The sequence below is a fragment of the Sorex araneus genome, chromosome 6, assembly GCF_027595985.1.
Source record: "Sorex araneus isolate mSorAra2 chromosome 6, mSorAra2.pri, whole genome shotgun sequence".
Classification (NCBI taxonomy): Eukaryota; Metazoa; Chordata; class Mammalia; order Eulipotyphla; family Soricidae; genus Sorex; species Sorex araneus.
In genome coordinates, this window is record NC_073307.1 from 135,727,819 (window position 1) to 135,742,023 (window position 14,205).

At 47.8% G+C, this 14,205-nt stretch overlaps 1 protein-coding gene and 1 non-coding gene across 2 annotated transcripts in view; one reads left to right on the forward strand and one right to left on the reverse strand.

Moving 5' to 3' along the window:
- Positions 1-1,273: 1,273 nt before the first annotated feature.
- Positions 1,274-1,408, reverse strand: LOC129406327 (small nucleolar RNA SNORA36 family). Its single transcript, XR_008630934.1, has one exon. It is a non-coding gene; the product is annotated as a small nucleolar RNA SNORA36 family (small nucleolar RNA).
- A 12,163-nt stretch (positions 1,409-13,571) lies between these two features.
- Positions 13,572-14,205, forward strand: part of CAPRIN1 (cell cycle associated protein 1) — a 49,277-nt gene continuing 48,643 nt past the window's right edge. Inside the window, exon 1 of the mRNA XM_055141953.1 lies at positions 13,572-13,769. The gene's annotated coding sequence lies outside the window, so the exon portion shown is untranslated. The remainder of the gene's footprint in view (positions 13,770-14,205) is intronic.

Genomic DNA, 14,205 nt, shown 5'->3' on the forward strand with positions numbered 1-14,205 from the left:
TGGCACTGCATGTGGTCTCATAAGCATGCCAAGGGTCACTCCTGATCACAGAGATAGGAATAGCCCCTGAGCACCACAGGATGTGACCACAACCCCTCCCTCCACAAATTACTCATGACCCTCTAAAAATCTAAACTTAGATTTGACAAACAGAAAGCCCTGCCAACCCCAATTGCACCCAAGGCCACTAAACTGCTCCTTGTGGGAGCAGTTTCACCAATTTCCAGAAATACTGATAGACACACTATGATCCGAAAATTATAATGTTGATATAAACTTATGAGAACTGAAAATATATATACTTTTTGCTCTTTTTTTTTTGCTTTTTAGTTCACACCTGGCAATGCACAGGGGTTACTCCTGGCTCTGCACTCAGGAATTACCCCTGGCGGTACTCAGGGGACCATATGGGATGCTAAGAATCGAACTCGGGTCAGCTGCGTGCAAGGCAAACGCCCTACCCGCTGTGCTATTGCTCCAGCCCCAATATACAAGTTTTTCAATTGAAGGAAAGTGAAGCATCTATGTAAACAGTCACATGATTCATAGTAACCCCAAATGGAAACAACTCAAATGTCATCAGCTGGTGAATGGATAAATAAACTATAGTAGATCCATAGACTAGATTACTATGTAGTCATAAAAAGGCATTACATGCATGCTACAAACTGAATCTGGGCTGGAGAGATGGAGCAGTGGGTAGCGAGCCTGCCTTGTACGTGGCCAACTCCAGTGACTCATATTCAATTCCCAGGACCGAATATGGTCCCCCAAGCTCTGCCAAGAGTGATCCCTGAGTGTAAAGCCGGAGTAAGCCTTGGTTTAGTTGAGTGTCCACCCCGCCCCACCCCCAAACAATAACAATGACAAAACAGAAAAAGAATGGATGTTAAAAATATTATTCTGGGGGCTGGAGTGATAATACACCGGGTAAGGCGTTTGTCTTGCACACAGCCGACCAGGGTTTGATTCCCAGCATCCCTTACGGTCCCCCAAGCACTGCCAGGAGTAACTCCTGAGTGCACAGCCAGGAGTGACCCCTGAGCATCGCTGGGACCAAAAAGAAAAAAAATTATACTAAATGAAACACACCTATGTGGCACAGAGGCCATATACTATATGGGTCCAGCCATCTGACTACCTAGTAGTGGCAAACCCATAGACAAGGAATAGTGTGAGTCAGGGCTGGGGTAGAAATAAATGGGACATGTTTGCAAAATGGGTAGAAGTTACTTTTCAGTGTGTTTTTTTCTTTTCTTTTTCGTTTTTTCATTTTTGTAGGCTGGGAGGGAAATGAATAAAGAAATACTCTTTACCCAATCATCTCCCCTAGCCCATATCTTACTGTTCTAAAGTTTAATTACAGAACAGGAAAGCTGCCCTGAACTAGGCTGGTGTGATTTTAAACATGTACTAAAATTAGATAATGGTTGCATCTGGGGATAAACTATAAACCACTGAATTGTACACTTTAAAAAGGGCTCCTTAGGGGCTGGAGCGATAGCACAGCGGGTAGGGCATTTGCCTTGCATGCGACCAACCTGGGTTCGATTCCCAGCATCCCATATGGTCCCCTGAGTACCACCAGAAGTGATTCCTGAGTGCAGAGTCAGGAGTAACCCCTGTGCATTGCTGGGTGTGACCTAATTAATTAAAAAATTATAATTAAAAAAAAATATATATATAAGCAATGGCAGAGTCTCCTGGCCCCGCGCCTGGCTGTCTTCACCGGGGCCCCTTGGAGCGGGGCAAGTTGAGTTTCCCTCCCTGACCTGAGCAGAGCCCTGGCAGCCAAAGACCTCAGGAACCCAGCCACAACCACGCTCAAGGCCACTCTCCACATGCTCGGACGAGTCTCACGCATGAAGGAACCGGTAGAGGAACCCATGTATGCAGGACCCGGGGCTGAGATCTCCGAGCCTGCTTGGATTGGGCCTCCTCCACCCAGATCCCCCATTTTCCAATATGTAGGCAGTCACACCCACAAACTGCCCCTGGCAGCCTTGTAATCCCATCAGTGGCCAAGATCCAGAGACTATAAAACAAAGCTCCTGGAAGACAATAGACCTCTTATTGTCATCTAGTCCTCCCTCTTGGAGAACCTGGCAAGCTACCAAGAGTATCCTGCCCACACAGCAGAGCCTGGCAACCTCCCTGTGGCATATGTGATATGCCAAAAACAGTAACAATGATGGGTCTCATTCCCCTGACCCTGCAAGAGCCTCCAATGTGGCACCGTTGGGAATGACGAATAAAGGGAGGCTGCTAAAATCTCAAGTTTCTGCACCGCAAAAGACACAGCAAACAGAATTCAAAGACAATCTACAGAATGAGAAAGGGAAAGGATATTCACCCAATACCCATCTGATAAGGGGTTGATATCAAGGGCATAATAAGGCACTGCCTGAATTCCACAAGAAGAAAACATCCAACTCTATCAGAAAATGGGGCGAAGAAATGAACAGAAACTTTCTCAAGGAAGAGATACGAATGGCCAAAAGGCACATGAAAAAATGCTCTTCATCACTAATCAACAGGGAGATGCAGATCAAAACAACAATGAGATACCACCTCACACCACAGAGACTGGCACACATCCAAAAGAACAAAAGCAACCGGTGTTGGCGTGGATGTGGGGAGAAAGGGACTCTCCTTCACTGCTGGTGGGAATGCCAACTGGTTCAGCCATTTTGGAAAACAATATGGACGATTCTCAAAAGATTAGAAATTGAGCTCCCATTTGATCCAGCAATACCACTTCTGGGAATATATCCCGGAGATGCAAAAAAGTACAGTAGAAATGATATCTGCACCTGTATGTTCATTGCAGCACTGTTCACAATAGCCAGAATCTGGAAAAAATCCGAGTGGCCGAGAACAGATTACTGGCTAAAGAAACTCTGGTACATCTACACAATGGAATATTATGCAGCTATTAGAAAAGATGAAGTCATAAAATTTGCATATAGATGGATCAACATGGAAAGTAATATGTTAAACAAAATGAGTCAGAAAAAGAGGGACCAACATAGAAAAATTGCACTCATTTGTGGAATATAAAGTAACAGAACGGGAGATTAACACCCAAGATTATTAAAGATAAGTACTGGGAGGATTACTCCACAGCTTAGAAGATGGCCTCACATACTGAGGGAAAAAGCAGTTCAGTTAGAGAAGTGATCACCAAGTAAACGATGCTAGGAGGATCCATTCAGGATGGGAGGTGCACCCTGAAAGCAGACTACAGACCAAACATGATGGCCACTCAATACCTCTGTTGCAAACCACAACACCCAAAAGGAGAGAGAGAACAAAAGGGAATGTCCTGCCACAGAGGCAGGGTGGGGTGGGGGGAGGAGGAATAGGGTAGGGATGGTGGGAGGGATGCTGGGACCATTGGTGGTGGAAAATGGGCACTGGTGTAGGGATGGATACTTGACCATTGTATGACTGGAATGTAAGCACGGAAGTTTGTAAGTCTGTAACTCTACCTTGCGGTGATTCACTAGTAAAATAAAAAAAAAGTTTGACAAGAGAAACAATAAAAAATAAATAAATAAAGTAAAATAAAACCTCAGGGCTAGGACAAATGGAGACGTTACTGGCGCCCACTCAAGCAAATGGATGAATAATGGAATGAGAGTGATACAGTGATATGAGCAACAAGGGTTGTTCCTGGCTCTATACTAAAGAATTGCCCCCCCTTCCTTCCTTCCTTCCTTCCTTCCTTCCTTCCTTCCTTCCTTCCTTCCTTCCTTCCTTCCTTCCTTCCTTCCTTCCTTCCTTCCTTCCTTCCTTCCTTCTTTTCTTTTCGCTTTTTGGGTCACATCCAGCAATTCTCAGGAGTCATTTTTGGCTCTGTGCTCAGGAATGACTCCTGGCGGTGCTAAGGGGACCATAGGGGGTGCTTCATGAAACCTGGGTCAGCCGTGTGCAAGGCAAACACCCTATCCGATATACTATCACTCCCACCCGTCAAGAACTACTCCTGGAGGTGCTTGGGGGACCATACCGAGTGCTGGGGATCAAATCTGGGTTGGCCATGTGCAAGGCGAGCACCATACCCGTTGTACTATCTCTTTAGCCCTTTTGATTATTTAAAAAAATTTCTTCATTTCTGTTTTCTTTCTTGTTCCAATAGTTTTAACACTCAAAAGAAAAAAATGGGGAGATCTGAGTAGCGCAGTGGGAGAGCACTTGTCTTATGTCCATGAGTGGAACCCCTTACATGGGTTTAATTCCAGGTACTCCAAAGAGAGAGAGAGAGAGAGAGAGAGAGAGAGAGGGGGGGGGGGGGAGGGAGGGAGGGAGGGAGGGAGGGAGAGAATTCGAATTTAACTTTCTGTTCTTGTTCTCAAAAAAATTATGGGCCGGAGGGATAGCACAGCGGGTAGGGTGTTTGCCTTGCACGCGGCCGACCCGGGTTCGATCCCCGGTATCCCATATGGTCCCCTGAGCACTGCCAGGAGTAATTCCTGAGTGCAGAGCCAGGAGTAACCCCTGTGCATCGCGAGGTGTGACCCAAAAAGCAAAAAAAAAAAAAAAAAAAATTAAAAAAATATTAAAATTTATGTAACAAAAAATGTTTATAATTTCCAGTAGTTCTGTACTTTGAATAGAGAAATACCTTCTCCCCAATCACCACCCTTAGCCTGTTATCTTCTGTCCTAAAGAACATCAACACTAGCGGAAAATGTGAGTGACAATGTGGCTACACAGAGTCACACTGCTGGGGCGGGGCTGAGCAAGAAAGGTTTTAAGCCCCCCTGGTGATTCTGAGTCTGCTCAAAGTTTAACACTAACCGCTTTCATTTCAATGTCCTCCTTTTTCCTTTGTCATCAGCTTTCCCAGTATAAAAGACATTAGCAGGCACTGTAGAACTGCTGTGTCACGCTCCTTCTTACCCTAACCTTCATTCACCACTCTGCTTGAACTCCACTCAGCATATTTCTCTACCATTTTCTCTCCTGCTTTGGAATCTGAATTCCTTCCTGAATCAGCAACCCTCTGCTGTCCTTTTCCATCTACGGGGTGATCATTAACAGGCTCTTCTGGAGAGAGCCTCACAGCACTTCCTGGAAGAAGGATGAAAGAAAACCATGGAAAGAGGAGTTTTTGTGTGAACGTCTAGGATGTTTTGATGAAAGTAAGTGCATTCCTTGTATGGAGTAAAGACAATTTTCTTTTGGTTTTGGGGCCACACCCGGTGATGCTCCTGGTTCTGCACTCAGGGATCACTCCTGGCGGCTTGGCGGACCATATGGGATGCCGGGGATCGAACCTAGGTATGCTGTGTACAAGGCAATCGCCTTATTTACTGTACTATCTCTCAGGCCCCGCAAAAACAATTTAAGTGGGCCAAAGGTGTAGTCTGGTTTCCGAAATTCAGAAGTCTCAGCTTCTGGGTTGCAGGTACTATAAATCAAGGCTGGAGACTGGGAGTCTTCATTTGCACAAATTCCCCCTGTCACCTGGTGACCTTCAGGCTGGTGGGCCTTGCCCACTTTGAGAAAGGCAGCACAATAGAAACTAAGTGTGGGGTGGGTCTTTCCTAACGCCTTGCTTTGCAATTCTACACACACTGGAAATCGACACAGGAAAAAAGAAAGGAACTCAACTCCAACCTCTTTCTAAAACTTCTCAGGTCATTTACAACTCAGAGCTTAAAAGACCGTTGAAATTTTTTACTCTTAAGAGTAAAAAAATTGGGGCTGGAGTGATAGCACAGTGGGTATCTTGCTTGCATTGGGCTGACCCGGGTTCAAATCCCAGCATCCCATATGGTTCCCTGAGCACCGCCAGGGGTGATTCCTGAGTGCATGAGCCAGGAGTGACCCCTGTGCATTGCTGGGTGTGACCCAAAAAGCAAAAAAAAAAAAAAAGATTAAAAAATTTTAAAAAAATTGTGATACTCCATACATTGTCTCATACTGCATTTTTTTTTCTTTTTGGGTCACACCTGGCAATGCTCAGGGGTTAACCCTGGTTTATGCATTCAGGAATTACTCCTGCAGTGCTCAGGGGACCATATGGGATGCTAGGAATCGAACCCGGGTCGGCCACATGCAAGGCAAACGCCCTACCCGCTGTGGGCTCCAGCCCCAAGGGTCCTCTGCATCTTCACCTGAGATGTATAATTTCTTTTTGTAACTTATTGGTACATTTCTCCACCTGAGGGATTTGCCTACATTTCAATGCGAGACTTACACTTTCCCTGCTCCTGAGAAACCTGTATTCTCTGAAATACTTCCTCCTTCCACCACCCTCATATTTCTCTAAGTAACACTAATCGACTCCCAAAACTTTATAAATACCCTAAGGATACATAATTAATATAAGGAGTGTTTTGCTGTTAAGTGTGAAAGGTATTCTTTAAATATGTATTCTGGCCAGTTATACAATCCTGAATAATTACCTTCATACCCTTTTTGAGGGGAGGGGAGCCCCACCCAGGGATGCTCAGAGGTTACTCCTGGCTGTGCGCTCAGGAATCACTGAGTGCCAGGGATCGAATTGCTGTCGGGTGCATGCAAGGCAAGCATCTTATCCACGGTACTATTTCTCTGGCCCCATTACCTTCATACTTTAGAAACCTTTAAGATACATCAGGTTTTTGTTTTTGATTCTGAGCCACAAGTCATCAAGGCTCAGGGTTTGCTCCTGGCTCTACACTCAAAGATCACTTCTCGAGGTACTTAGAACTGTGGGGGGGCATCAAACCCAGGCTGGCTGCATGTAAGGTAAGAATCCTACTCTGAACCATCTTTTTAGGCCTCCAGTTTTGTTCCTTCTAATGTTGGTAGAGGGCTGAGACCGGAGAGGTAGCACAGGGGTTAAGGCACTTGTCTGAATATGTGGCTGGCTCAGGTTTGATCTCTGGCTGCTGGTCCTCTGAGCCCTGCCCTGAGCACTGCTGGTTGTTGTCCAAAAACATTGCTCGAGAGACTGGGAGAGAGCTCTGAGGGCTAGTAGGCATGCTCTGTATGTGGGAGGCTTAGTTCAATTCCTAGCACCGGATGGTCCCTCAGGGGAGCCATAGTGACTCCAAGATACTGAGCCAAGCATAATCCTTAAGCATCACCAAGTGTGGTCCAAAATTAAGTGTTTAAAAAAGCATATAGAGGGCCAAGGAGAGAGTATTGTAGGTAAGATGCTTGCCTTGCATGCAGCTGACCTGGGTTCGATTCCCAGCATCCATATGGTTCCCTGAGCACTGTCAGGAGTAATTCGTGAGTGCAGAGGCCAGCAACTAAGCATTGTTGGGTGTGGCTTAAACAAACAATCCTTTAAAAAAAAAAAAAACCAAAAAAGCTTATGCAGTGCTGGAAGAGATAGCACCAGGATTAAGGTTAAGGGGATTGCCTTGCTCTAGGCCAACTCCAGTTCTATCCTGATCACCCCCAGGAAGTGATCCCTGAGCCAGGAGTAAGCACCATCTGTATGCTCCATGTATCCCCACCTTCCCCACCCCCCACCCCCACCAAAAAAAAAACCTGTAGAGCAGTTGTCAATTTATGAAAGTTTTTTTTGGTTTTTTTTGGAAGTGGAAGTGGGGTGGATAAGGGCACCCAGTGGTGTTCAGAGGCTACTCATGACTCAGTGCTCAGGTTTCCTCCCAGCAGTTCTCCGGGGGCCATGAAGTAGCTGCTTCCCTCATGCAAAGCATAGGCTCAGCCGGTTGAGCTATTGCTCCTCTCCCAGGAAATTCTTTCCTTCAGATTTTTCTTCACAGTGAGTTTGTATTACTGGAAAAAGTTTATATATGAGCATGGTTATACATCTGCTGCCAAGATGCGAGCTCATGGTCTATTATGGCTCAGTTTTTGTGTTCTTTCACACTATATTTCTAAAGACACTTATTATTATTTTTTTTTTTGCCAGTGTCATCTTAACGTTTGTACTTACTGAAGTGCTGGAATAAACAACATTTTTGGCTTTCAAAACCGAAGTTGCCCAATCTCGGCATTGTAGGCATTTTGGCTGAATGAATGTTGTGTTGCCTCTGTATACTGTAGGATGTCTAGAAACATCCTTGGCACCTACGGACTACATGTTAAGTAGCACTTCCCCCAAAAATGTGACAACTGAAAATACCTCCAAGACATTGCCAAAGATCCTTGTGGGGCAAAATCACAAGTCTGAGAAACAATGAAATAGAAACAGCAAGTTAATATAGAAGGTCCATCTAGGTTTGACAGTCAGCAGAATTTATGGCACTTTGAGCGTCACCATGAGTGATCCCTGAGCACAGAGCCAGGAATTAACAAACCCTGAGCACACATGAGTGTACCCTCAAACCAAAACATCAGTATATGTTGTCAAAGAATTTTCGCTTTTATGTTGAAAATACAAAATATGTTGGCTCACTATATCGGGGAGATGGCATATCCATGGTACTCAGGGGTTTTCTTTAATAACAGTAGTTTAGGCATATAATAAGTCAACACCCATCCCTCCACCCGTGTTTCCAGTGAGAATATCAGTAACTTGGTAAATCGTGGCTCTTTAATAAAATTAAAAAAAAATTAGTGTCTTTGGCATACAGAGTTTCAACTCCACCTCCCATCACCAGGGCCAGCATACCTCTAAAAACGTCTCAACACCCCCCCCCCCCCAAGTATTTCTTAACCAAGTGACTTTACCCACACGGCAGAGTCTGGCAAGCTAGCCGTGGCATATTTGGTATGCCCAAAACAGTAACAACAAGTCTCACAATGGAGACGTATTGGTGCCTGCTCGAGCAAATCGATGAACAACGGGGTGACAGTGACAGTGACAGTGACTCAGGGGTCACTCCTGGTGGCGCTCAGGAGATCGTATGTGGTGCCAGGGATTGACTAGAAATTGCCACATGTCAGGTAAACACTTTAACCCCTGTATTATGTGTCTGCCTGAAGGCAGTATAGCTTCGAAGAGTATTCACTAGCAATCATTTTGCAAAAGCTGAAAAATCCTGAGTACATTGTACCTTTAAAAACAGTACGCTGATTTTCCAAGTGTAATAGAACAGCTAAAGTGGAAATGTAAGAAAAATTGTTTTTTGAGAAGGAACCAGTGGGGCTGGAGAACTAGAGTAGCAGTGGTTCATGGATAGGGCACTTGCCTTGCAGCGGCTGACTGAGATTTGATCCCTGGCACCACGTATGGTCCCCTGAGCCCTGCCAGGAGCAATCCCTGAGCATAAAGCCAGGGGTTAGCCCTGAGCATTGCCAGGTATGATCTCCAAACAAACAAACAAACAAACAAACAAACAAAAACCCATAATTGGGTATAACTTCATACCAAAGATTTCTGAAGTGTTACTTATAGACATACTTGCTCCCCCATTGTTTTGCTGGGAAGATCCTTTACTTTTCCTGCTTCTTTGGTGACTGTATGCTACTGTATGGTTTTAGGTTAAAAAAAAAAAGTTTCCCTTAGGGGCTGGAGAGATGAGATAGTATAGGTTTTTAGGGGCTTGACTTGCATGGGGCTAATTTGTATTTGATTCCTACACCAGATGGTTTCCGGAATACTACTGGGTACCACTGTGGAGGTTTCCCCCCGCTCCTCCCTTCACCCCACCACCAAGCACTACTGCATGTGGCCCTGCAGATCCCTGAGAGTAACATGTTTGGGGCCTCACAATGATCCATAGGCTCAGTTAGTCAAGAATCGCTGAAAGAGGCCCCTGTGCCTCCTGCCTACCAAGTGGGGGGTAGGGGTGGGGATTTCCCATGCAAAAAATGTTTAGAGTCTGTGAGTTAGTACAACAGAGAGGGTACATGTCTAACATGCACAGACCCTGGTTTGATCTCTGACTTCACATGGTCCCCCTGATATTCCTGGGTATAGCCCTGGAGACCCCCAGCACTTCTGGGTATGGCCCTTAGAGGTCCCCAGTGCCGCCAGGGTGACCTGGGTATGTGCTGGCACTGTAAGACCCAAGTACATTATATCCTGGGGTCCTTGCACTGATTCACAGTCCAGGCTGGCCAAGAATTGCTGTAGTGGAAATGCTACATGGGAAGTCCCACCATCCTCCCCCCATGCCCCCCCCCCCGCCCCAGCACCAAAAAAGAAACAGAGAAAAAAGAAAAAGGAAAAGAGAAAAGGAAAAAAGAACCACATAAACCTCAAAGGCCTGGTAATGTCACTCAGCAAGACTTGTATGATGATAAAGGGATTGGAGTTGTAGGTCAACCAAACTGTAAGGCTGAAATTTCACATAAATATAGCTTCAATTACCCATCAAGTTCGTTCCGTCCCTCTTGGAGAGCTCGGCAAGCTACCGAGAGTATCCCGCCTGCACAGCAGAGCCTGGCAAGCTACCCGTGGCGTATTCAATATGCCAAAAACAGTAACAAGTCTCACAGTGGAGACGTTACTGGTGCCCGCTCGAGCAAATCGATGTACAACGGGAAGCCAGTGCAACAGTGCTATAGTGCTACCTATCAAGTAGTAAATACAAATTAGGTTTGGGCAGGGCTGGAAGTCAGACTAAACTTAAACTGCTTCTAGTTTATTGGTTTTCCTGGATTTTGCTAACATGAACAAACAACTGCAAGATACCAGAAATACAGAGGAAATAGGAGGGGAGTGGGCGTAGGAAGTGAAAGCACAAAAGCTAGGTGGTTCACCAAGTTTCTGGTTTACCATAATGTGATAAGATAGCAAGTTTCTCAGGGCTGGATGGGGTCTGGTGACTCTCTGCCTATGAATACATATGATGCAAGCCCACCTGTATGAGCATTTCAGGAGATATCCCTGAATTCTCTTTCCCTGTGGCATAGCAACCAGGAATGCCAAGGATGGTTTGGTTTCTCCATCACCCAAAATCTACTGAGCAACTACTGTGAGCAGAGCCTGCTGATAAAAATGAACAGATCTTTATCATTTAAGCCTGAGATTGGGCAAACTTTTGCAAAGTATGAAATAGGTTTTATAGGGGCTGGAGTGATAGCATAGCGGGTAGGGCATTAGCCTTGCACGCGGCCGACCCAGGTTCGATTCCCAGCATCCCATATGGTCCCCCGAGCACTGCCAGGAGTAATTCCTGAGTGCATGAGCCAGGAGCAACCCCTGTGCATGGCCGGTTGTGACCCAAAAGCGGAAAAAAAAATAGGTTTTATAAACCATACCATACTGGAGCAAGTACTCAACTATGCTGTGAAAGTGGCATAGAAACATGTGTATGGGGCCAGAGAGCCTTAGGTGCGGGAGTACATGCTCTGTATACAGGAGCTCTGGGTTCAATCCTCAGTGCTACTGGGAACAGCTCAAGGGAGTACTGAGCTGGGAGTAGTCATCACTGAGTCAGGTATGGCCCCCCCAAAACAAAACCCTAAAACCAAAAAAACCCAAAACAAACAAAGAAAAAAAAAAAGATGTGACTGTGAGCTAATAATACAACTGCCAAAACAAATGGAGGCCCACTAGGCCCACAAGTAGGGATTATAGATACCAGTTTTGTGTCATGGAGCTCTCTGAACTGCACCACAGCAGGACTGTGTTGACCTTGACATACTTAGCTGTGAGAGGGACATCATCTGAGAATCTTTGCCATGTGTTCATGCTGCACCCTTATCTTTTCTACCTCTTGAGAAAAGCCCAACTTAACCAATTTTAGAAGATTATTCATAACAAGCAATACAAAATTGTTTCGGTTCTGCTTTGGGGGGCGCTGTTTGGGATTTGGGGTGGGGAGGTGCAATGGTGGTGGGATTGGTGTTTGAATATCAAGTGTAATGAATTATTGTGAACAACTTTATAAAAAAAAAAAGGCCCAATTTAGAGGCCGAGCTACAGTATAGTGGGTAGGGTGCTTGCCTTGCACCTGGCCAACCCAGGAAAGATTACCTGTACCCCAGAGAGTCCTCTGAACTCTGGTCCTTAATTTGTAGTTTTTCATGCCATTCCTCAGTTTAAAATATTCACAAGGGGCTCGGGAGGGGGTGGTTATCCAAAGGGCTGGAGTGCTTGTACTTGCATATGAAGCACTGAGTTTCATCTACTTGTTCCGCTGAGCACTGACATGAGTGATCCCTGAGCGCCCAGCCCAGCAGCAGTCCGAGAATTCCTAGGCGTGTTCCCTCCCCCCAAAACAAAAACAAAAACAAAAACAAAGAGCCACCACCACCACCACCAAAAAAAAAAAAAACAAAACCCATTAAGACTCTCCAATTCACTAGGCAAATATTAAATCTCAAAATGGTCTGCCAAAACTGACTCTCCTTTCTGACCTCTCCCCCTCGGGTCCCAGCGACTATAGTCTTCTTGCTGATGCCGGAATCACCAAGCACATGCCCACCTCAGATGGCTCCACGGGCTAAATTCTTTATTATGACTGCTCAATCTCACTTCCTTCAGCCTTCGCTCTGTACTCAGGCTTTTCCGATCACTCTTTTCCCTGTACTACTTCACCGTCTTGTCCCTATTTATGTTTCCTTCATCCCACTTAGAAGACAAGCTCCATGTAGCACTTTAGTCCTTCGCACTGGAGTTCCTACCACAAAATAAGCTTCGTAAATGAACACACTTTGCAGCTAACTGGAACATCTTGAGGCTGGAGGTTCCTGTGTCTCTCTCGGATCCCTCAGGAAGCACAGCTGCCTGTATTTATTTTATTCCAGAGTGAACACGGGTTTGGTAGAATCCTCTTTTCCACAGAATTTAAGATATAAATTGGCCATTGACTGCTGTCACACAACGTTAAGTTGCTGATTTTTCCCACCGATTATATTCCCTTTAATACATTTCCAAGGAACACTTAAATTTTCTGCTCACTGGCCACGCCCCCCGCCCCGCCCCTGGTCTTAATGACAGGACTGGAATAATTATCTTGGGGCTAAGGGAAAAGTTCGTTGTTTTTTTTTTTTTAATTTCATTCAACAGTCTCTCAATCTCAAAAAAGTTTTAGATACATCTGAAATGGGGGTTGGGTGTCCGGAATTGTTAACCTTCAGGCCTACTGAACGTCCTCTTAACACTGAAGCTTGTTTTAAACCAGAGTCCGGAATGTTAAGACTTTTAGAAAGCCACGCAACGCGCTCACGTCCAACGCGTTTTCTAGGGAGACCCCGGATCCCCGTTTTGTGCGGGAAGCGGCGTGTCGCCTTTTTTTTTGCAAGACCTTCTGGGGTGTGGGAGTTTGCTGGCTCTTGCATACATAAGGAATTCTAGAAGCTGGAACTGGACCGCCCATCCCACGCACCCCTACTTCCAGAAACCCTTGCCCCCCCTCCCCCTCCCCCACCCCCCCTGCAACCCCCACCCCCTCCAAATAAGGGCTCTTCGCCCGGCAGTCCCAGCCCCAGCCCCAGCTGCTTGACACCTATTGTCCCCGTGGGGGTGTCCAGCGATTTCGCCTGAAGGACCCCTAGCAGCAAGGTGGCTCCATACGGGGAAGCCGGCTCCCGCCGCCTGGCCGGGGTGACGCGAAACTCGCGCCCCGAGGTGGCCCTCCCCCCCGCGGGGGCTCGGGCGGCGCGGCTCGGCCCGCCGCCGCGCCCTTCTCCGCAGGCGTCCGCGCCGGGCAGCCCGGCCGGCCGCGAAGGCCCCCGCCCGCCACTTCGCCCGCCCCCTCCCGCCCCAGAGGGCTGGCTGGCTAAGTCCCTCCCGCGCCGGGCTCTCTCCGCCTCACTAGCAAGCGGCTCTCGGTGCAGCGGCCACGGGGGGGGGAGACGGCCTGCGCCCACCGAGCGCTCCACACTTGCCCTGAACGCACCGCCACCCTCGGCCCCGTCAGCCGCCCACTCGGGATCGCCAGCGGCCTCCGCGCGCGCGCACGGTGAGCGCCACCCCGGCCCCGCGGCGTTGGACGGGAGGGGGGGTGGGGAAAGAGCGGGCCGCTGCCCCGAGTGTCCTTTACCTCCGGAGGGCCTGGGACCTCCGCGGGGGGCTGCGGCTTCTCAGCCGCCCCCCTGCCCCCACAGAGGGGCCATTCCCGGCGCCTCGCTCCCCCTCCCGCCCCCCCCTGCTGCTCTGCTTCCGAGAGTCCCACCGCCCCGTTCCTTCCCTTTCTCCCTTCTTTCCTGGGAGAGCGACCCAGTGGCCCGGCAGCCCCGGCGGGGACCGTTGCTCGGGCCGTTGGCGGCCCCGCCCCCGGCGCGCGAGCCCCGGTGCCCCCGGGGCGGGTAGGCCGGGCCCGAGTGGCCGGTGCGGGGGAGGGGCGGGCGCGGCGCGGCGCGGGGGTGGGGGCGGCGCGATGCCGGGCCGGGGCGCCC